This window comes from Numida meleagris, chromosome 6 (assembly GCF_002078875.1).
Source record: "Numida meleagris isolate 19003 breed g44 Domestic line chromosome 6, NumMel1.0, whole genome shotgun sequence".
Lineage (NCBI taxonomy): Eukaryota > Metazoa > Chordata > Aves > Galliformes > Numididae > Numida > Numida meleagris.
The window spans coordinates 24,496,926-24,520,939 of NC_034414.1; the positions used below are offsets into that span (position 1 = coordinate 24,496,926).

The 24,014-nt window shown below is 44.4% G+C and overlaps 1 protein-coding gene across 5 annotated transcripts in view; it reads right to left on the reverse strand.

The window, feature by feature from the left end:
• LOC110401828 (transmembrane protein 263-like) overlaps positions 1-24,014 on the reverse strand; it is a 218,406-nt gene that overhangs the window by 34,048 nt on the left and 160,344 nt on the right. The gene's annotated exons all lie outside the window — the stretch shown is intronic.

The following is a 24,014-nucleotide window of genomic DNA, read 5'->3' on the forward strand; positions in this document are numbered from 1 at the left end:
GCTCCTGACACAGCCACCTTTCCCACTCCCTTCTCTCCTGCCATGCTTCTACAGCGGGTTCTCAAGAACATCTGCTTCAGAGGACATTCTGCAAAGTCATGTTTTCCCAAGTGGAGAAACGTGGTACAACTGATTATCGGTGAGTAGGACATGGAGTTTGGGGTGTGGGAGGAAGAGGAGGATGAAAGAAAAGGTTTTAGACGTGGGTGCAATTGGTGATATGAAGACAACATTCTGAACTTAGTCATTCAATAGAGAATTCCGAACTCATGTTCCTTCAACTTTCAACTTAAATATTACCTTTTGTGAGTAGGAGGGCTGGCAAAGCTCGAGCACTCTGAAATCCTCCAAATGCCAATGGGAATGACAAATTCACTCTTGAATTAGAATGTGTGCTCGTGCAATGTGGCTCATGGAACAAAATAACTCAGGAATTTATTTTTTTCTCACACGCCCTACTCAGTACCTCTTAAAAAGGGAGGAAAGCGGTCTTTACTAAGGGGTGGGAGTTGCACTACATCCATACAACAAAGTAAATCGTAGCACTTGGCCTTCTACCCTAGAGCAACTTGGTATTATTAAGCAATAACTCTATGAAAGCGCAAAATCCTAAGTGAAAACAAACAGCTCAGAAAGGCATCCAGGAGTTAATTTCTTTAAGTAGCAGAAAAGCAAAATCCACCTACATTTCTGACATCTTCCATTAGTAAGTTTTCTAGATGAGCAATTCATGACACTGAAGAAATGAGAGCATTAGAATGTGAAATGAAGGGCGATGGATGGAAACCGTACCAAAGAAAATGATAAATCATGATATGAGCTACAGATCTGCAGTTCTAGGGAACACTGCTTCTTCTGACTCCACTGGGTTGTGGTAGACCACAACTGCCCAATTACTTCCCTCTGCATTCTTCTGCTGTGGAATTAAACCAGGGATGTAGCTATCATGAAGGAGCTATGAAGAAGAAAGTAAGAAGTCCTAAATATGCCACTGTATAAATCAATGGAGAGTGCTCATCTAAAATACTATGCATAATTATGTTTTTCCCACCTTGAAAAGGATGTAATAGAACCAGAGAAAATAACGAAAAGGGTGAGAATGATGCTGCAGTGCTGTTGGTTGTGAGGTATAAAGCAGATTCCAGATGAGAAAAAAATAGTTTAGAGCTCTCCAGCTTGGAAAAGATATGACTGAGGATGAACATGATGAAAAGCTATGAAGCCATGAATGGCATACAGAATTTGAATAGGGAATGATTAATCATTATTTTTTATAACACCGGAACCAGGAGGCAGCCAGTAAAATGAGCAAGCAGCGGGTTTAAAACAAATGTGAGAAACGATTTTTCAGACAACACATACTTGAATTGTGGAATTAAACTGCCATGGATTTCTGTGGAGGTCAAAAGCATAAATGGCTCCAAAAGTGATTAGATAAATTCATGGAGAACAGGTCTATCAGTGACTATTAAACATGATGCTTCAGATGGAGTCTTTGGCTCAGGAAATGTTTAAGCTGCAGATTGCTAGGAGCAAGAGAGAGAGATTGAGAAAAAATGACTCCAAAGTTCCTCTAGCAATGGAGTGGGGAACACATACTAACACTTAAAGCCTCAGAAATGCCTTGCTCCCATAATGAATCTGGTTACCATTGCAGGAGCTTCATGTGGGCTGCGGGCTGGCATGGCCAGCTTCTCCCATCACCCTGAGAGCGCCGGCTCTAAGAGATTTAAGGAGAGGATAGATCAATTTTACTGTCTTACAGAAGAAAGGCAATTACTGGGATTACACAACCGAGAAGAAAACCAGGTGCAGTATTTCCAGAGGAACTCTGCTGGAGACTGCCACAATCTGCCCTTAATCTTGGGAGCGTTGTGGGATGGCTCTTAGTCTCTTGGGGAAATGAGGAAAATAACAAAGTGCGTGACTATCTACCTGAAGGTTAATTCTGAATTTCAGCTCTGGATTCCTTCCAATGCTTCTTCTCACATTAAGGTGCAGAGGACGCATCCAGTAACACTTCACTACTGAGTACTATTTTGGAGAACTGCTTCCTGGGCTTTGGGGCAGAGGGGCTGAATTCCCAAAGCAATACAGTGTCCCATGTATTAAAATTGAGGCTTAAAAGCAGCATTGCACTAAATGTCCAGAAATGAATTTGTTTTCTCTCGGGGCAAGGACAGCTGATGATGTCAAAGGCATCCGATGTTCCCTTCCCTACTCTTTAGCCACTCTTTAATAGAGGCAAATATTCCACAGGCTGAGTTCAGTGACATAAAGGAGGAAGGCAACGGAAACAACCCTAAATGCATTTGGGAGCAACTACATCTTTGCCTGTCAGAGCGTTCTTAGATGCAATGATTTCTTATGACCTAATGCTTGCTTGGATTATCACAGATTTTTTCTTTCCTGGATAACAAAATCCTCTTTTAGATCTTACAGCATTGTGCAAGTCACACAGCGTATAATGTATGTATCCTCTAATAATCTTATGACCTCTAAGAGGTTGCAAGATGCAACCAAATCACATCAGCATTGCTAACGACTCTCTTGACTACGCAGGGTTTACACAGTTGTCTTTTCGCAGCAATGCAAGTGAAACATCCCATGCTTGCCTGGAAGTTCTTCTCAGCTGTTCAAAGCATTCTGGGGCTAAGTCATAGTCGAGCATTTCATCGTTATTATCAATCATGCAGAGAAAAGTTCACAGAACATCTTTCCACACTTCTGATTTCCAGTTTGTCTCCGGCAGCACGCAGAGACCAAACACAATATACAGATGTGACAAAAGATGATCTAAAGCAGTGGGACTGTGTCCCGTGCAGAGTCTGTTTGAGCCCTGCCTGTCAGAGCATCAGAGTAACAGCTCACTGATTCGAGCACAGCGAGGCGATTCGATCTTACTTGCTGTATTTTTACTTAAGGTACAATGTGTACAGCATTTCCTGCTGCAACTTGCTGTGGAGATATCCTGATTTTGCTCACCTCACTTCCTACACTCAAAATGTCACCAGCCATCACTTCCCGATAGTCATGTCACACTGAAAAAGGCCAGTGACTCCCAGACACTAATTTTTTTTCCAGCACATTAGGTATGTATACAAACCTTTCAGGCACAGCATCTATGAGCTGTTCAGGCTCCCATGGCTTCCCAGCTCCATGCCACGTCATGGCTGCCAGTCCCTCAAGAGCAGGATCCCTGCCACCTGGAACCTCACCTGCTCTGGGCCAGCACCATCCTCACCTTATCACTGTGGTGAGAAGAGCTGCGACACCTTTCAGAAAGCTTTGGCTTGGAGCAGTCACCAGCCAGCATTGAGCTAGCGCTCATGGTGGGAACCTGCGGACCTGCAGCTGCCTTGTTTCCCCAGCGTTCTGCAGTCAGCATCACAGCGGGCCAGGTGTTCTACACCAACACGTCCTCTGGGATCCATGTGTGGTGGCATGGGGACGGTTTGGTGAGAGAGAAACAACACAGGAGTGAGGCTGCATTGGAAGGGGACAGCACCAGAGCAAACACAAACCTGGAGCAAAGGGTCAGCATTTTCCCTTCTGAACTGCTCAGCTTTATGATTTCCCAGCCAAGGTGTAGCCTTGTGCTTATAAGAACACAAAAACCCACCAAGCCTGTTACATTTCAAACATTCATGTACAAGCAGCTCCCATGTGAAAAATCTCTGCTACTTACATTTTTCTTATGAATGTAACAGAACCAAAACTGTTGCACATTAAAATCGAGGAAGATACCATGTTCTCTTATTATTTTCTGTGCTGCTGTCCCTGGAGCACGAGTCTCAGCTATACACAATCCTTTGTCCTTAAGATATACCACAAACACAAATATCCACAGACAAAAGCATTTTCAGCTCCTTTTCAGGAGCGGACGCTCTTTGCACCCTGTAGTGCATTATCTCTAAAACGTCTTCCAAAGATCAAATCCATCCCACGGTTCCTATAAAAGGTCACGTTTTGCAATGTAGCCTACAGAACAATGACATTTCAAGGATCAAAGAAAAGGTTAAAATATTCCTATAAATCTATTCTTGGGACTTTTAAGTATTTTCGACACTGAGGGAAATGTCATTTTTTTCTCAGGAGCAAGTGAGGGCTCTGGGATGGGTAATGGGTCTGTTAGGTTTCATTCGGTGGAAGAAAGATGCACTTCGCTCCCCAACTCATGCAAATAAAACCTAATTTAATTTTAAACCTCATTTATTTATTTAGATTTAATCTAAAACTCCCACATCAAAGCAAACAGAAAAACAACAAATACTATTGGGGCCTTAATAAAAAGAAATTGCAGCAAGCCAAAATAAAACTCAGAGGAGCGGCTTTTGCATAATGTTATAAATTACGGTCTCGCAGAGCACCCCAGCCCGTGAAATCCTTCGCTCAGCCCGGCTGATGCCGAGAGAATGCTGAGGATTTAATTCAGTCACTTAATGCTCCATAAAGCTGAGCTGGCGCTGGATTTGGAGATCTGGCAGTGGGAATTACAGCAGTGGGGTGGGGAAGACGTGGCAAGGAGCAGCCGGGCTCCTCTGCGGGCCCCCAGGAGCCATTTCCAGGCTCTAAATGAAACAAAATCACGTCTCTCACTTCTTCATCAGCACTAAATCACACTCAGGCTGACAGCAGATACCGTACGCTGAGGGCGTGGGGAGCTGCTCTTCCTATTCCCCAGGTAAGGAAAGGGGTAGGGGGCCTGGCCTCTAGGCCCCACTGTGTGGGGCTCCAGCTCGCGGCCTGTTTTTCCCCAAGCAGGTTCATTATTTGAAATCGCAAGTTTGCTGATGACACCAAGCTGAGTGGTGCCACTGACACAATAGAAGGATGGAATGCCATTCAGAGGGACCTGGACAGACTCGAAAAGTATGCACACGAGAACCTAATGAGGTTTAACAAGGCCAAGTGCGAAGTGTTCCACTTGGGCCGTGGCAATCCCAGATATGTGTACAGGCTGGGAGAAGAGCTCATTGAGAGCAGCCCTTCCAAGAAGGACTTGGGGGTCCTGATGGACAAAAAGCTGGACATGAACCAGCAGTGTGCTCTTGCAGCCTAGAAGGCCAACTGTATCCTGGGCTGCCTCAAAAGAGGGGTGGCCAGCAGGGAGAGGGAGGTGACTGTCCCCCTCTACTCTGCCCTTGTGAGACCCCATCTGGAGTATTGCGTCCAGGCCTGGGGCCTCCAGCGCAGGGGAGGGTGCGGAACTGTTGGAGCGGGTCCAGAGGGGTCCATGAAGATGATCAAAGGGCTGGAGCACCTTTCCTACAGAGGAAAGCTGAGGCAGCTGGGCTTGTTTAGCTTGGAGAAGAGAAGACTCTGGGGAGACCTCATTGTGGCCTTCCAGTGCTTGAAGGGAGCTTACAAGCAGGAGGGAGGCTTTTTACACGATCTGATAGCGATAGGACAAGGGAAAATAGTTCTAAACCAAAAGAGAAGAGATTTAGATTAGATATTTGGAGGAAATTCTTTACTCAGAGGGTGGTGAGGCACTGGCACAGCTGCCCAGAGAAGCTGTGGATGCTTCATCCCTGGAGGCATTCAAGGCCAGGTTGGCTCGGACCCTGGGCAGCCTGAGCTGGTGGGTGGCAGCCCTGCCCACCCTGCGAGGGGCGGGGGGAAGAGTTGGAAATGGGTAGGCTTTACGGTTCCTTCCAACGTAAGCCATTCCATGATTCTACAATTCTACATATAGGCAAAATGGTGCACAGTAACAGTCCAAACTCTGCAGCTAAGTGGTGCCTCACTCCTAGCAGCCCCACCGGAGGTGCATGGGGGATGGACAACAAGGAAAAAACCCACTGGCAAGAAAAGCACCCTGTGCATTTTCAACTGGTTCTTTTGATGAACGATGCACTTGTTCACAGTCACAAAGCAGAACTGTTTAACTTCACAAAGCTGGCACCGAATTCCTTAGGAGTAAGGTACTTGAGGGCACGAACCTGATAGTGGTCAGAACAGAAGCTTATCTCATATCTGACCGATGGGAATTCTTTAGAAAGGAAAAGAATGTTCCTCCAGTTACCACCAGGAGTCTAAAATCCCCATCTTTCATACTTGTGGCTGCAGCTTAGGTAACTGTGCCTGTTACTCCTTTTTGTAAACTCGAATGTTGGGCTGGCATTGCTGGCAACAGTGGCTTTGTGGGGTACCCCAGCAAAGCGAGGCTAAAAGCAGGACACAGGAACTGAGTATTACACCATGTGGATCACCCACAGCCCTAGGCGGTGCTACCTGGAGGCATCCAGCACACAAGCCACAAAGTAACCCTGCTCCAGCCAGGCCCAACCTCCACCTCCTTCTGCAGATGCCTTTGTGTCACACAGACTGCCTTTGTGAGCACCGGGTACTGCAGAAAGCACAGCTCAGGATTGCTGGGACAGCCATGACCATGTCCTGGTGCTAGCACCCCCCATTTCAAACTCAGTTTCTGCTTACATCAGAGATCTCATTAAATCCTCATTCTAGATGGGGAATCCTCATCTCAGGCATCTGACTCTGCATGACCACACAGCTTTCCTAATCTATTTATTGTATGCTTGCCGGGTTTTGCGTCTTTTTTTTTTTCCTCTTAGATTTCTTTCTCTTTATCTTCCTTGTTTATTAATCAGCAGGCATTGAACCAGGCCAAACGTTTTCCCAGATTGTCTGCTAAAATGTTTATTTCTGTACTGCTTACTCTTTTGTTGTGATCATAATTTTCCCTTCACTACACTAATTGTGGAAATACTGGAGAGATCTTCAGTTTTGCACAGCCTTCCTATTAGTGCTTTTACAAATTCTGAAGCATCCAGGTTCTGCTCCTCTTCTCCTTATACCAACAATAAGCATCCTTCTTAGAACCGAGACAGAATCCCCTTGAATTGTTAGAGCTCTCTGGGGACCTGGCCCCATCTCAAATCTTTGCAATCATACTCTACAAACAGGACTTACCGAGCTGTAACTGGGAGCCAAACAATTTTTAGCCCTACAGGTCTCTTTCATATGCAACAGATTCTGTGCTTGTGCAAAAGAACTCACTGGACCTACAAGGACCTGATACTTCAAAGCTCACCTGCCTTTTGGGCTGCCTACTGCTTACAAGACATAAGGGCATGAACAAAAGATTGCAACCTTCAGGACACTGCTAATAAAGACTTCCAGCTATGACAGAGACAAAAAAGAGGGAAAAAAAAGGAATGTTAAAAACAACCATCTTACTTCAGAATTGCCTTTGTTACTTCTGCTAGATGACTTTGCTCTGTAACATACCAATGTATTCTGTCCCACTTTCTTAAAATAAACAACTGGTCTATGGCCTGTCAACAATGCTCCATTCTCAGTCATCCAGGGAGACCAGGAGGACGCATCTTGCAGTGTCCCTAGCTCTGTAAGAAGGGTTTGGGGGCACTTCAAGCTGAGAGTTCCTTCTGCTTTGCCTTAGAGTGATGTGCTGCCTAAGACATGACAGATTTGCGTTGACAACTGGACCCATGAGTTTATCCTCTTCCTGCTTTAGGATTTCCTTATTTATTGATAAGATTGTGTCTTGCTGTGGATCTGAAATTCTCTTTGTTCCAGATCAGAGCAGCCACTGAAAAACTATGAAAACTTAAGATGCTAATACAGCATCTAACAGGACGATAGAGGGTGTAAGGGCAGATGCCCTTGCACAGCTTAATTCAGAACGCTGCATCTCTGTCACAGAGAGAGTGATGCTAGTTTGCTGCTTTCAACAAGACTTGTGGCATTTACTTTTCATATTCTGTATCTTCACCTTCTGCAGTCAGGCTGAGCAGAGAAAAAAGCATCAACTAGGATTTCAGCACAGAAAAAGCTACCAGGGATGTAACGAAAAAATCCCCCTTTCCCATCTATTAACGAGTAAGCCATAATCCTACCTGTACATAATGTAAAACATCTTTGAACCTTACAGTGCCGGCAGGATTAAAGTAGATTAATTTTTTTTTAAATGGGAAAGATATTAAGATTCTTCAGCATGTATAAGGCATCGACAGCAGCTGAGCTATGTAGTTTGAGTAGAGAAGCGGATTTGCATGGTGTGCATGGGGGAAGAAGTGAGTCGCTCACCTAGGCTGCCTGGATACTTTTATAATAAACAGAAATATAAAAGATACACCGACGAGGGCAAAAACTTGCTAGGGATTTCAGAAGACAGCCTGCCCTGTCCCCTTCTTTTTGAAAAGTCCAAGAATAAATCAAAAGCGGGATGAAGAGAGAATAGCCGCGCAGAGCTGTCAGCACAGCGCTCTTCTCGGCCGCTCGGCTTCCACATCAGGGAATCGAGGATGGGTTTTATGTGCTGACCTGAGTGAGGAAATGACAGGGAAGGACAAGGAGGGCTGCTGGCTGCAGAGCTAGCAGTAGCAAAGGTCTCAGAACCGGTCTGAATAAATCAGCACAATTAGACCCCAACTGCAGCCTTTATGTGCTACCACAACATCAATATTTAATAGGAAGCATGGTGGCTAGGAGATCATTATTAATCTGCAGTTAAGCAGTATTAGTAGAAGCACAGCTTCTGGAAAAGATGAGCTCTTTCAAGAGGTTACACGGGAACACAAGATCCTAAATTGAGAACAAAGATGCTTGGAAAATTTGGCCCTGTATGCGCACTTCCTTTGGGGTGATGATTCCAGGAAGGAGGCTGTGTGAGGAACGAGCCCCCAGCGGGAGCATCTTCTCCTTTTGCTCAGAGGCTGCAAAGAGACGGGGACGGTGGTGGCGTGGTGGGGAGCGGGCCGGAGAGAGGTCGAGAGGTGCAGTCCAAGAGCAAAAGCTGTGCCAGTGCCCAGAGAGGAACCTGTGTGCAACTTGGAAACGCCAGAGTACTTCTCATTCCAAGAGTTTCAGGAAAGATACAGACTACAGCAAGATTATTTTAGGTCCAAGCACACTTGTAAGAGCCAGCATAAGAAATACTAGGCTTTAAAAGATTTTTAAATGGCTTTAAAAGTAAGGTACATTCTAGCTAAAGCAACATCCTTAAAGTGGCTGACAAAATCCTTCTAAATTATGAGACACAGGATAAAAGACACAAGAGGACGGTGGAAACCAGTTAGATTACAGAAGCTCCCCAAAGCAGAGGGCATCAGAGGAAACTGTTCCGTGGAACTTAAGAAATAAAAGGCATGCAGAGACTAAAACAGAACCTCAGAAAAGCCTTTTAAGTTCCAGTCAATATGCTTTAGCAAGGTACAGTTTTCTCACATTTTTATTGCATGCTTGTATATAAATAACATCCCTGAGTAGAAAAGGCTCACTGAAAAACTTGAACTCAAGAGACTGATAGAAATTGTTTACTTAAAAACAAAACAAAACAAAACAAAAATGTTTAAAAGAAATGCTGAGCCTTTAGAAGTGCAAACAGTATGGCACAAGACCATCCCAAACAGCCAAGGGAGGATGGCAGTGTTTCCCACATAGCAGCAGTGTTCCAGCCTGACAAGAAGAGAGCCAGGGCAGAAGGCACTGTGCATGATGGGCCAGCAGCACCGAGTGAACCAGCGAGCACTGCAGGCAGCACGAGCTCGGGCGTGCTATCACAGCACCACCTGCCTTTGGGGCATGAAGACACAAAGAGCATCGAGGGGACACACTGTGCTGGTACGGTGCACAGACTGAACATCAGGTAAAAGGCAAATGTAGAGACCACTCACTTCTGTTTACGAAACCAGAGCAGTACACTGCAAGCTGGTAAGCTGCATCTTGACTGTCACCCACTTTTTTTGTAGGATTGCACTTAGCCTTGGGCAAAACTGCGTGGGGCATCTCCTGTGCCTTCAGAGAAGATGGAGAGGTAGGGTAGCTCGGAGTCCCACCCTGAGCCGCCTGACCCAAATCCAGGCTCACCACCCATGAGTTCCTGAGGATGAACAAATCATCAAGGAAGGGCATGATCTGTCTGAAGATTAAAGACAAACTGACTTAGATGAAAAAAAAAAGCATATTGATTCCCTTTCTTGCTTCCTCCTTCCTTCCAAATGCTGCCTCCCTCTCCACCAGTCATCACACTCTGAGCTGGGAATACCACAACCAGACATGGACAAGCATGCTCTGGGCAGCCACGCTCGACCAGAAGACCTCTGTTCTGCAGTTTATATTCCCAATTCTGCCTCCGCAGCTTAACAAGATGATAATGTCAGCACTGCAACAAATAGAGCTTAACCAATTTTCACCGGAAGCTGAAGATACACCTCTGTGCGTGCTTGAGTTTTGGCACTGACATACCACGTTAGAGAAGTAGTAGCTCTCCTCCAGTTGGTCTATAGTGGAAGCAAGCTGATGCATTTTGAAACAATCTGCAAAACATACCATGCATGTGTCTAGGCGTACATATGAACTAGAAAAGCTGTGACCCAAGACAAAATGGTATCATACGTGACTCCACAAACACAGATCTCTTCATGGTTACATGGTTATATTACTGTACTGGGGAGAAACCAGGATGTGCCATGGGATTATACCTAAGTTGTGTAACCTGCCTCCATAGCTCAAGTTACACAGATGTAGGACTGGATTTAAAGCATAATCCCTATTGAAACCAGATGCTAAAGATGAACGGAACTTTTCTGAAGAAAGATGTTATACAACAAGATGAAATTTTGTTCACTGAGTAAACTTGCCCTGAAGCTAAAAGTAGGGATGCCTGACCTATTATATGAAGTTAAGGGTCAACAGCAAATTAATGGGATCAGTGGCCCCATTAATCTTCCCATAATGAACACCAGCTCAAACAAACCCTTCTTCCTGAAGTACTTGAAGACATTTTATATTGGCAACAGATTTACCTTATGGAACTTGAAATCATATAAAAGTGATTTAAATGTATTGAACTCAAGACACTTCCTGAAACACAAAAGGTATTTTGAAACAGTACCAATTACCGAAGGTAGATTGATACCATAAATTAGTGCACTGACCTTCAACCCCTAGAGAACTGAATGAGGTCACTCGTGCAATAAATTCCAGTGTTGCCCACATAGCCTTTGGTGGATATCTGCCCATTGCAAGAGGTTATGCAGTATGGCAGTCTGCTGCAAATGGCAACTTCTTCTTCTGCTCCAAAATAGTACGCAGCTGGGACCGATGAGGATATCACAAGCAAAGCTATTCTGAGCTAGCAGCATTGAAGAAAGGATAGATAAACAGAAATAGAATATGAATTTTACAACAATTGAGGACTAAGACGCATTGGCACATGATGGGACACAACATGCCCATTTCCTGCTGTGACTTCCCTTTGCTGTTCTTACTTACGATTCCAGCTTTTTTTTTCTGATCTCTTTTACACAAAACTCTGTGCAAGCAGTAATGAAACCAGGCTTAGCTGGTAGCATTACCAAACTGAGATACTGCTTTCATCAAAGTCCAGAAGCTAAAAAGACTGGCTAACACAAATGCCAGCTGCATTCCTGCCTCTCCCGATCCCAGTGATTTCTGCAGCAAGACATGAAATGAAAGGTCTGAGCAGCAACCTCTGAAGTATGTTCTGCCTGCTCATCATGCACCAACATGAGCCAGATTTTCAAAATATTTTATTTCCCAAGGAGGCACTAAACAGAAACAGCCAGCTTCTCAATGGGAGCTCAATATTGCCCTCCTCTGAAAAAAACCGTCCAAAAAATCTACTTGGAGCCAAGTGCGATTTGCCTGGAATTCTGATTCCCACTGCCTAGAGTATCGGGCAGCTTGATCTAGAGGTTGGCAACTCTGTCCATGGCAGGGGGTTAGAACTGGATGATCTTTCAGGTCTCCTCCAACCAATGCCGTTCTGCGATTCTATGACAAACCGTCCTGAGCACACTTAAAAGCAACAAGGATATAGTCTCTATCTCCAGAAGACTCATCTCTGTGAAGACCTAGGGCTCCCTGTGTCCTGGTAAGAAAAAGTAGCATGAATTATAGCCAGATTGTGGCTTGGAGACTGCTTTAAAATAAACCTGTGTTCTTTAGAAATCAAGCATTGAGGGAATAAAACTATAAACCTAAGCTGTATTTTCTCACTTACTACCAATTTATTCCCTTATGGTATGCGGGGGAAAGAAAAAGGAAGAGAAAGTAAGAAATTTGGGTAAACAAATATCCTTCCGAGGCTGGTGCGTGATGCTCACATCTGCATGATGGACACCACAGCAATGCAGCAGGCCTGCCACAACGGCGGCAGTGGGAACGTGCACATTACCTGTAACTTGGGATTGCGTGAGAAAAGTCTCTGCCCTCCTCAGCCTCCTTCTACCTGAGTACGCTCCTCCGGTGGGAGCTCCCCACGTTTTATAGCCAAGGAGCCCATTTATTTCATTGCACACGTACCACCGTCAGGGTTTGAGAATGTTTCCCCCAGGCAGCACTTGGATTGTACACACATCCTGACTAAAGCACAGCCATGGGAGGCAATGCCACCGGTCCCCCCTCTACCAAAGCCTATGTCAATGGTGGAGCTCTTATGTTGGATTTGGGGAGAATAACAGATTTGAAGCTACCTACAGGGTAGCACAATGCTCCGTAGCTTTGGCTAACAGCTAGAGCTCACCTGGCAGAGCAGTTTGCCCTGACATTCTCAATTTGGCACATTTTATACTGGGAATTTACTTCCCTTATTGAATGCAGGAATTCAGGTACTGAATGTAAAACCAAACCCGAGGCTCTCACACAAAGCGGCGCTGAGGAGACTGCTGAAGGGCGCTGCTACAGAAAGGGCTGCAGTATTATACAGCCTCATGTCCCACAGAGGACTATATGCTAACGCAAATGAGGTTTTAACAAGTTTTCAGTGAGAATTTCCATTTTCCATTTAAACACATTGTGAAACTATGTGCTTTGCCAGTGAAATTGCTTAAAATGGCATGAAATTGAGTGCCCCCCCAATAAATGCCACCTGACAAGACTGATAAAGCAAATACTGATACCGAGACTAGACAAGATTAAATTCTACTATTTAGAGTGTAACAGTTTGTAATTAGGGCAGCAATAGTCTTTGTTGAAAATGTAAAACGGTTTTGTACCAAATGCATTAGAAGGATCATCAAATTCTATCACTACTTCATAGCTTCGAATAAAGATTTTATCATATACTAGGGAGCTCCCTTTAATAAACACTTTACCTGATAAAATAAACCTATTAATATTGAATAACTCCCTGCTCATCTGCAGATGCCGTACAATAGCAAACCGCAGACATTGAAAAGCACAAAATTATTCAGTGAAAGCTTCTGCTCAAATCCAACTATTTATTGCTAAGAAATTGCATTAAAGACACTGGACACCAGCGGAGCTTTCTGAGCAGCTATCAAATCTGCTGTATGCGCATTTGTTGTGTGCACCACACACGGCAAATAATCAAATGAGACTGTTTTTTATTGCTATTTGCTTTGTGGTTTGCACTTCAGAGTGGCAACAGGACAGGACAAACAAAGCATTTCCTGAATAACAATTATTTACTCCCGGATGATTAAATCAGTTTGTTTTAGGTCATGTTTGTATACAGAATGGGAAGCAATCTACAGTGACTGTTCGAGAACACGGAGCCTTACATGGGTGTTTCTGCTTTATAACAAAATAGAACCTCTTTAACTAATACCTGTTCAAGTAATTAACCTATTATAAAGAAAAAATAAGTCAATGCACCAAGGTTATGCTTCTGAAAGTACTCTACTGTGTTTCTTTCATTTAAATTTCAAAGTGGATGTCAACGTTGTTTTGTATCTACAAAGACAATTATTTCATGCACTGTCAGGTTACTTGCAAATTATCGCAAATACACCAGGGTCTGTGAGGATACCGATTTCAAAGCGCATTGATATTCCACGCTCTTCTCTCTCTGTAGTAACGGGATGGATTGGATTCCCTAGTCTAGCTTTCAGTTATTAAACTTTTCCTTCTTCCAGATGAAGAGAATGAATACATGATGCAGACATTTTACGTGATCCTTTGCTTTTCAAGGTTTGATCTCTAGAAATGCAGGCTGTCTCTAGACTGTGTTGCTCATTTTCATATGGACTGACTTCTGCAGTCTCGCAGCTCTCAGTGAAGAGAGCTCCCGAGCAAGACTGGCACACTGCAGTAACGCATATGGTCTGAAGAATAGCAAGTTTTTATGCACCCTTCCTGTTCTCTTTTTATATTGCATTGCTTCAGGCCACTGTCAGGTAACTAAAGTTAAATGTTCCCAGGTTCCTGTCAGCCTTCATGCCAGTACAAACTATACTGCTTAATATTTTGACTTTTTCAAGTTGTGGACAGAGTTTCAGTAAGGATTTGCAATCTATCTCCTGATCGTTTGAAAATAATCAGCCACAATAAGAAACTCTGGAGCGCTCAAGAGACAGTTAATCTCTGGAGCTTGGACTTAGAATCATAGAATCGTTTGAGTTGGAAGGAACCTTTAAAGGCCATCTAGTCCAACTCCTCTGCAATGAGCAGGGACAACTACAGTCAGATCAGGTTGCTCAGAGTCCCATCTGTCCTGACCTTGAATGTCTCCAGGGATGGGGCATCCACCACCTCTCTGGGCAACCTGTTCCAGTGCCTCACCACCCTCACCTTAGGCTTTCTAGCCAGTAACGTATCCTCACAGCCCAGAAAGCCAACCATATCCAGCACTGCATGAAAATAAGTGTGGTCAGCAGGTTGAGGGAGGTGATCTTGCCTCTTTATTCAGTGCCGGTGAGACCTCACCTGGAGTTCTAGTACCTCAACCCTGCACCTGGAGACCTCCCTTTGACTTCTAGAAACTAAAGTTGCTTTGCAACTCAAGTTCAAGTTCAGTAACGATATAAACCTTACAAAGGTTAAACATGCCTCTTGTGTTACGCAGTTGTTGTTTCACACACTGACTCTACCTTTTGTTTGGTACACAGAAAGGAATAGAGGCTCTTCTTATTCAGGGTGAAGATTTTATCTCTCTGTCACAGAAATATCTGTACTTGATCTTTTGCTTAAATTGAATCCCTGTTAGTGCTTCCTAAACAACTCTTCCTGTTACTTGTAAACTCTAAATACAGTTACTGTATGCCTTACAAATTGCCTTCTAGTCAAGTTACACATATTTAGCTTTTCAACCAGCCCCACACCCTCTTTCATGATTGTTGCTGCTTCTCTCAGATCAGTGCTTTCACTATGAACCTATAAAAAGAGAGAGATACAAAAGGTATCTCGTGTTAGCTCATAACGGGCAACAACTGATCTCACTTCATGGGACCCAATACTGAAAATGATAAATCAAGACTATTTGCAGGCTGTATGATTGGGCCACTACGGATAGTCCTGGTATACAAGGAAAAAACATCTGGAGCTGGTGAGGAGGACATGAGCACACTGACAGCTAAGCTCTTAAACAAGGAATTCTGGAAAAAACATAAGCCTAAACGAGCATCATAGTTTTGGTGAAGAGTTATGATTCTGGTCACTTTTCTATTCCCCAGGCAACAGTATACACCTGCTGTCTTCAAAAAGCAATGTACTCGTGGCATAAGAAATTGTATTTGTCCCCTACTCCCTTAACGATCATCATCAAAGATAAGCTTTCTATCTCAAATACCACAGCAAGGCTGCCATTACAGGCAAGAGCTTGACGTCTACAGCATGCACGTACAACCTGCTGCAAAAGGTCAAGCCACAGCCATCAGAGCAAACAAAGCAGCATCCAGATCTCCTCTGTGATGCATGCACATTTCATTCACAAAGATATCTTGCAGACAGACTGACGTTCAGAGATCGACTTTGGCTTCTGGTTGCTGCAGATGAGATCTCTTAGGCCACCTTTAGAAACGTGAGAAGAACAGAGCTCTCTCTGGCACCCTGCACACAATCCCATATCCCACTGGCGAGTTCCTGCTGCAGGCAGGTGCAGTGGAAGCGTGAACATCACCATGGACTGCAAAGCAAAACCCCACTGTCTGTTGAACCTTCTGCACCCAATCCCTATATGAAGTCAGAACACAGGGCAAATAAGCCCTTTGCCCTGAGAACCTTTCCAGCCTAAAGAGAGCCCTTCTTCCTACACTGCTTCCTCTGAACAGGTAGACACCTCCCAGAATTCAACAGTAGGAAACACTTTACCTTTAACAAGCTCCAGCCACTCTAACCAGATTGTCAATAAACAGAGCATATTGCACAGATGGACTAATAACGCAACCCTAATTCAATTGCCTAGAACCATCTTCTGTGCACACTCTATTAAAAGCAGCCACTCGGCTTGAAGCAGCTTAGAAACCAGGACAGGGTCCCCTTCTGAAGGAGAGAGGGAAGTGCTGACTGACGAGCTAGCAGCTGGGAGCCCGCTCTCTCTCTGCAGCACATTTACAAGTTGCCTGCACCCTTAGGCCTGCATGCAGTTGCCTGCAGTCACCTCACTAGTGAAAACAGCTCATCCAAATCTGAGAATGCTAGAATATTCAGAGTTGAAAGGAACCCACAAGGATCATCGAGTCCAGTGCCTGGCACCACAAAGCACCACCCAAAATTAAAGCCCTATGTCTGAGAGCGTTGTTGTTCTCCTTGCTGTCTCTCCAAGTACCCCATACGGAAGAATGAGGGCTCTAAAAAGAAGGGGGGTCCTGGAATCATGGTCAGGTCACTGCGTGACTCTGGTCTCTAGCTTATGGGTAACTTCCAGATTGATTTTCTTATGCTTCATTTCTCTCAGCACACATTTCGCTAGCCAGGCAGTGGTCCGAGCAAGGTTTGGCTATGGGAAAGAGAAATCCAAATCCACTGGTATTATTTTCAAAGTTTGCTCTATCTCTTTTTAAGTCAGGCTGCTAGAAGCCATGGGCTGATGCATAACAAGGGATTATCTTTCACAGGCAGTACCTTTGAAGTGCACGAGATTCAAATCAGTTGCAAATAGGGGACCTGAGGCCCATCAGCAGCCGTGCTGCTCGGGGCCAGGAAAGTCCAAAGAGCTGGCTCATCCCTCCATCTGCACTCCAGATCGAAGGGATGTAAAGCAGGCCACGCTGAGCCTGCCTTGCTATCCATCCGCCACTGCTCTGTCTGCCCTGGATTCAAGGTGGGAGCTAAACAGCACCTTATACCAAGTGGGACTACAGCAGACGTGCATGGAGAGGACTGATTAGAAAATGAATTTTAGAAGAGCTTTTATGTCATTTTCTGCTCTTATTTCCGGCCCTGCTGTGAGAGCGTCCCAGAGTCTCTTTGCTCCTTCACCGAGGAATATATTTATGCAGAACCATGACAATTCTTACTTTTCCCTTAATCTCCTTTCACTAACTGTCCAACGGGCAACCCGGTCCACCCTCTTTGAGTATCTTCTCCTCCTCTCCCTGCTCGTGAACGGTATTAGTATGCCTGGGAGAACCTAGAGCTGCTGAGACCCCCTTTGAAGTTAATGTGACTGGATGGCCCGCTGCGGCCAGCTGTGACCAGCTCGTACCCTGCTCCTGACAGAAAGCTCTCTCCAGCCCACAGCTTAGTGGGATTAGCTACCCTACCTCATTTTTAATATATCATTCAGTTGTGTACTACCCTAGGGCAAAGCTTACTGCACATTTCCATGGATGTCATTTGAGGGAAAGACTTGGATTTTTGCCGCAGTTGTCTTCTTCTCTGACATTTCGACAAGCAGCCGGACAGAACTACTTGGGAACTTGCATCAGTGTTTGCACTTTGAAAAGTTCTTCTGCAACAGCCACCCACGGGAGAAAAGGCCAGAGGATGAGTAACTAAGCATGAAGAGATTTTTATGTTAATGCAGCCATGCCCATGTGCTTCTTAAGCAGTATGTTTAGGAAAAAAAAATAAAAAGAGGCTGTGCATTTATAACCAGATCTTTTGAGAAAGCAGCTGCAATAGCAATGGAAAACTCAGTTTAGTCAAAAAACACATTGTGACGAATAATAAAAAATTAGTTGAATCCAGAGCCTGCAATAGTAACAAGCTCAATATGCCCAGCTAGAGCTAATCATAACGTACACAGAGAGGCTCCTGAAGTCCTGCCAGCCCCTTCCAAACACTACATTCCCTGTTTTAAATGACTGGGCTCTCTAAATACTAGCCCAGTGCTGACCAATAGCGCATCCAGTGACATCCAGGCCTGAACTCCTACTCCCTTTTTTATCACAGAAAATAGGTAAAAGTGTAACTTCAAAAAACAGGCAGTATGAAAGGAGAAAACATACAGCATGTTCTAGGCAGAGTTTTCCCAACTTGTTTCACCTAAGATCCATTTAAAATCTGAAATCCAGCACAGTAACTCATTACAATACTTACAGGCCTCAAAATGGTTAAAAATGAACCGATAGAGATGTCTGATAGTCAGAAATTTAGCTGACTTATCTTGCATGCAGATAATGAGCTAAGAAAAAAAAATATTGTTGCAGAAAGGAAAAATGTCTATCAAAGTCCAAGTATGCTAATTATCAAGAATTTAATGGAAACCCACTTCCTGACAAATTGCACGTTGAGAAATGAGACAGCTGAATATTTTAATACCAGATCTCCCTGAGGCAGAAAAAAAAAAGAGAGAATTCAAGAATAAAAGGAAAACAAAAGAAAATTTTTTTAAAAAAAGGAAAAGACTGTTTGCTTCCTCAAAAAATAAAAATCTCAATAGAGAAGCAAACTCTTTTAATATGAGGTTTGGGGAAATAAGGTGATATAGCTATTCATCTTGAGAATTGCTGGCAATGCTTCTAGCAGAGACCTGCAGTCAGGTCCATCTTTCTATAAAAACCTAATTAAATAGTTGTCATTCATGCAAGGGGGACAGAATGGTCAAAGGGACACAACAGACACCATGAGAAGCTGGCTTGGGCAGCTGACAAGTGCTCCACTGAGGCAAGTCTGAAGTGGAAGCCTGAACACGAGGAAAGTGATTAGAGAGAGTGCTGCCTTCTCCTTGCTCCATGTCGTGTTGACGGTGCAGGTCACTATGATTTAACTTGCTGCCAGAGAACACATCGAGGCTAGCTCTCCTTTTATTCATTTCTTCTAGTGCTATGAAAAGTCTGAAAGAAAGGGCATTTGGTTGTGCTCCGAAAAATCCTGGGTGAGTTCTTTGGAAAAGTGGGCTGATCAGGCTTCTGCACTCCCAGCCACAGATCACCTTGGAGCTCTGCAAGAAGAGAAGCAGCCAGCTGAATTAATGCGAGGAATTAGCTGTCATCATAGCAATATTTCTGAATACAATAACCACCGGCTAAGTCTGCAAAGCTACACTCAGAACATGTTCACTAAGTTTTAAACAGAAGCTAACTTTGAAAGGGAACAAAAAAATCACCCTCATTTGCTAAATTGTCACTTGGTCATTGCGAAGTTTTGCAATGATTCTGTGACTATGAAACCCACAAACACGCAGTGTTAAAAGCTCCCAGGTGCTGTGGCTTGGACAGCTGCTCAGGAACTGCAGAGAAGCCTTGTGTGTAACATCAAGCTCTTCACGAAGCAGCAAGCAACATCTAGAAGTCTTCAACTAACAAATCTTATTCCCGTTATCCCTATACACAAAGTATAATTTGCAGGAGGAACCATCAACAACCAGAAAAACTTTCTGTTCAGTCAGCCAGTTTGAAACCAGCTTTTAATGGTTCCTTTCCATATGTAAGGATGCAACTGCCCCACACTTCATGATATATACTCAAGTGAAAGCAGGGAGTTCTTGGTCTGAGGGGTTGAATGAGAGGGCCGTAAACGTGGAGAATTAAAGTGGGGCCTGCGAATGTCCTCAGAAGCAACTGGCCTGGAATATAAGACACCAGAGAGCAAAAACACCAGCAGCAGATAAGGGAGAGCCATTAAGACGAGTACGTCTCAGTCACAAACATCTCCAGCTGGCTCCCAGAATTAAGCAGAGGATTTAATTGGCACTATAGAAACAACTGCATTAATTCCACTTTTCAAGGACAGTGATAAACCTTTGATTCCTCAAATAGCAAACGTATTAGGCAGAATATCTGGCTCCTTCCAGTGGAAGTGAGGACTGTGAATGCAGAATAACTGAAGTGCTATATGTGCCAAGGAAAGAGGAAAGACTCCTGTTTCAGAGTAGCTCATTCTCAAGCTTAGATAGGCTCCTTTTTCTTGCTGTTACTTTTTTCCTTCAGTTGGTGCATGCACAGCCTGCTCCTCTTCTCCCTCTCCATGCCAGCAGCCAGCACCCAGGGACATGCCATCTGCACAGCTGCTGGGCTGCTGGACACTTAGAGCTGGATGGTGCAGAGGGCTTGTTTTCCTCTTCCAAAGGCTGCAGGAAATCTCTGAGATGCCAGCAATTTCTGTGACTTACACTAGCAGCGCTAGAGTAACTAAGAACTTGCTGTCAAACCAAACAAATAGAACAGTTTCCTGAAGACTGGTGACAGAATTTGAACAGCACTGAATGCAGTCAGTACACAGAAAAACAAAACAAAACAAAAAAAACCACCAAACAACAAGAAAACAAACAGCAGTTTCTAAACCTTAAATTCCGTTGGACTCAGGTATGTGAGGAAACAGACATAACATTATACAAGAAAATTGACAAAGAAAGAAAAGATGTGAGAATCCAGCTGAAACTGCAGAGATGTGTGTTGGAGCTATACTGTATGCACTGAAGCCCAGCCACTGCATGAGGCTTCAACAGCTCAGCCTTTCTGAAAAGAGACCCAGGACCTCTGGCAATCACAAGATGTCTAAGAAGACCTCAGGATCAAGTTAAATTTAGGGTGGTGGTTTGCTTGTCAGGAGGAATCCAGAACAGTAACGTCAGAGTTCTGGCAAGGCCCTTGCAGCTGGAGCCTTGGGCACATATCCCACCACAGCACCAAGACTCCTGGTGGTAGAGCAGTGCTTAAAGCTGAAACAGTATCTACTACAGTCAGGTGCTTTGCAACATCAGTGCAACAGTAATGAGATTTCAGTCCTCTTTGCTGCAACACATTTAAATATAGAAGGCACGAGAAGTTCTTCAGGGGCACAGCTCTTGCTCAGAATGGCAGGGACAGCGCGTGCATGGGGACGAGCAAATCTCATTTTGGATTGTATGTGACAATTTCTCACTCAAAACCTTACTAGTTTGCAAAGTGTCTGGAAAGACCAGTGTTTCAAGAGACAGTGGCTTCCCTTGCAGTTCACAGCATTACTCTCAGACCGCTAAAATGTCTATCATTTCTTCCAGGGGCCCTCATGCAGAATGCCAACTAGCATCAATCCAGCCCCACATTTCTGCTCCTCCTTTGAGATACTCTGAAGGAGTCCCCACCTTGGAAACAAGAGTCTAGAAAGAAAGAGCTGGCTCTAAATGTGGCATACAGTGCAAACATGGACAGACTCACATGTGCTTGCGTTCCCATGAAAGGCTTTAGCTGGGGTGCAGGACAGTCTTGTGGTCAGTGGAGATTTGCAGGAGGATGAAACACTGATCAGTGCATTGCTATCAACAGAGCTGATGTATTGCCTTTTAATATTGCGCTGAACTGGACCATGGATGCATTAAAGTGGCAGAGTGGATGCTCAAGAAGACAGGACTATAGGTGCTCTTTCAGTATATAAACACCTCAGAGCCCACGAGAGGGTAGGCTTTGCCCTTACCAGAGAAACAGATGGCTCCTCTCCATTCAAATATTCTCCTCTTCATCCCCAGTGCAGTCTCTGTCTCCCCACAGGCCACGCATATCAGAATAAACCTTCTGCCTTTTCAGTAGCCAAGAAAGATGGTTTTACTTTCATCTTTCCGCATGAATTCCAAAGGGAGCCAGGCAAAAAGGAGGTGTGGGAAGGCAACGTTTTGACAGTGTGCAATAATGAAAAAATGACAGAAGCCACAGACAGAGGAACAAATAAGTCTCCCTGCTTCCCATGCACAATGATAGATAAAAGAGAATGGATGAAGGATCAAGCAGCAAGCAGGCTGCATGCAGAACAGACAGTGCGCAGCCTTTTTCCACTGGGACCACAAAGTCTGATGGGCATGTAAGCAGTTGCTACGCCACTCCCATGTTTTTCCTGAGTGCCTAGCTAGAACAGATGAGGACAACTGGACCTTTCCTGATGTCATTCTAAAGGCTAGTAGCTAATCTTAAAATGTCTACACCGTCACAAACACTTCATTTAGGGCAGTTGAACAATGTTCTGGAGAATAGGATCCCCCTGACTTCCTCACAAAGCGCATCATTAATTAAGGATCTTCAGCCCTCCAGACTATACTTGCAAAGAGGACAGGTGATTTTGCTTCAGGGAAGCACTCAGCACAGCGACCCACTAAACATACTTGGTACTTGGCCAGAACAGACTATGCAGCAGACTCAGAACCTATAAATGGAGTGAGATCTCCAAAGAGTTTGGGAGCGGCAGAGGTAAATCCTAGCATACATCAGCTGAGACTCATTGCTCCTTTTACTTTTCACAACTATCCAGCAGAGATTGCATAAAATAGCAGAGAAGGGGTCCAGTCCAGTTCCCAGGAGATGGCATCCACATCTTACAACTCTGTATCTCGTGCAGCCATTCAACATTCGAGTTTCTAGCCGACATTTCAGCAGAAATGCTAAGAAGGATGAAAGCGGACTACTCTTTCTCCCGCAGAAAGAAAACCATCACTGAGCAGAGAAGACATGAGAATGTAGGGATGATACAGGTGCACAGCTGCTGTCAGTACTGTGCCACTACATTTTTTTTTTGTGAGTCACTTCCTTCTCTCTCAAAACACGATGGAAATAAGCTTTCAGGACTGACAAGAGATTGCATGAGAATTAATTTTCCTACCAGCAATTGCTCATTCATTCTTAACCCAGTTAACCAATTGTTCTTCGGAAGCTCCTCTCCAGTGCTACAAGTCACCCCTCCTTCCAGATCTGTTGTGCTTTGAGCCCTTCCCCTTTTCTTGCCCTCCCACTCTTCTTCTGAGAGCATTATCACTATTCTCTCCTCCAGTGCTTGCAAACTTCAACTTCTCCAACCTGCTTCCGCCTTGTCTTTCATTCCGTATTCGCATTGCCACCAGCCCTTTTCTTCTTCCTGATGGAAACAGTGTCCTAGCCAGAGCATTCTGTCTCTATTTTCTGAAGCCTCGTGGGAAAGATGGGATCGTTACTTGCCAGGACACGTGCCCAAATCCATCATTATGCAAGTCAGTGCTGGAGCCATTTTGCTTCAATTTGCTTTTCTTCGGGGCCCAAGGATCTGCTCATTCATTATACTAAATGAGGTGGTTTCCCAGCTTGAAAGTGCATTTTTAAAAGTCTTATTCTGCTTAATGATTCTTTTTGTTAATTTTAAATAGATTTTCAGAAAAAATCTTTCTGCTGGTAAAGGACCCACAGCGTGGAAAACATGGTTGGAGCTTTTGCTCCACGCAATGCATTCTTAATGATTTGAATATTTATTTGGAGGAACTTCACTCTCTGTAGGTGAGATATATTTCATGCTCCTGATTAACACAGAACTCAGCTTCACTCGGCACAGGAACTGTGCTAAGCTTTTCCTCACAAGAAGTGATGAATTAGAGATGATGCGTAGAGCATGAGAGTGCCTGAAATTCAATATCATACTAACACCGCTTTGCAACTGGTATCACAGGTGACAGGTCTATTGCTCAAGATCTTGTTGTGAGGGAAATATCACCTCAGAGAACGCTTCTTAAAGGTCAACAGCTGCGAGCGTGTTCAGTCTGACGATGTGCGCTGATAGGGCACAGATGTCCAGGCAGTCAGCCTGCCAACATGGGCAGAATTCCACCCACAAGCATCAGCTCCTATAGGAGAAGGTGCCATCCCCTGCCTTTCCTTACAGCCAACTACCACCATCCACAAATCTTCTAACTGCACAGCTAACTGTCTAACCCAGCTCCTGAGCACACCATGGTGCAAAGCAAAGAGATGAGCCAAGAAGCCAGTAGCATGCTGAGGAGAGGACTCCCAGCAGCAGTAGGGACCTCTCAGAGTTGACAGGGTTTGTTCCAATCAATTCTGTTGTTGTTCAGCCACCCCTTGTACAGACCAAATGCAGGGGTTGCAATGGCATGCCAGAAGCCAGCTCACAAGACCAAAGGGGCTCAATGGAGCCACTCGCCCAGG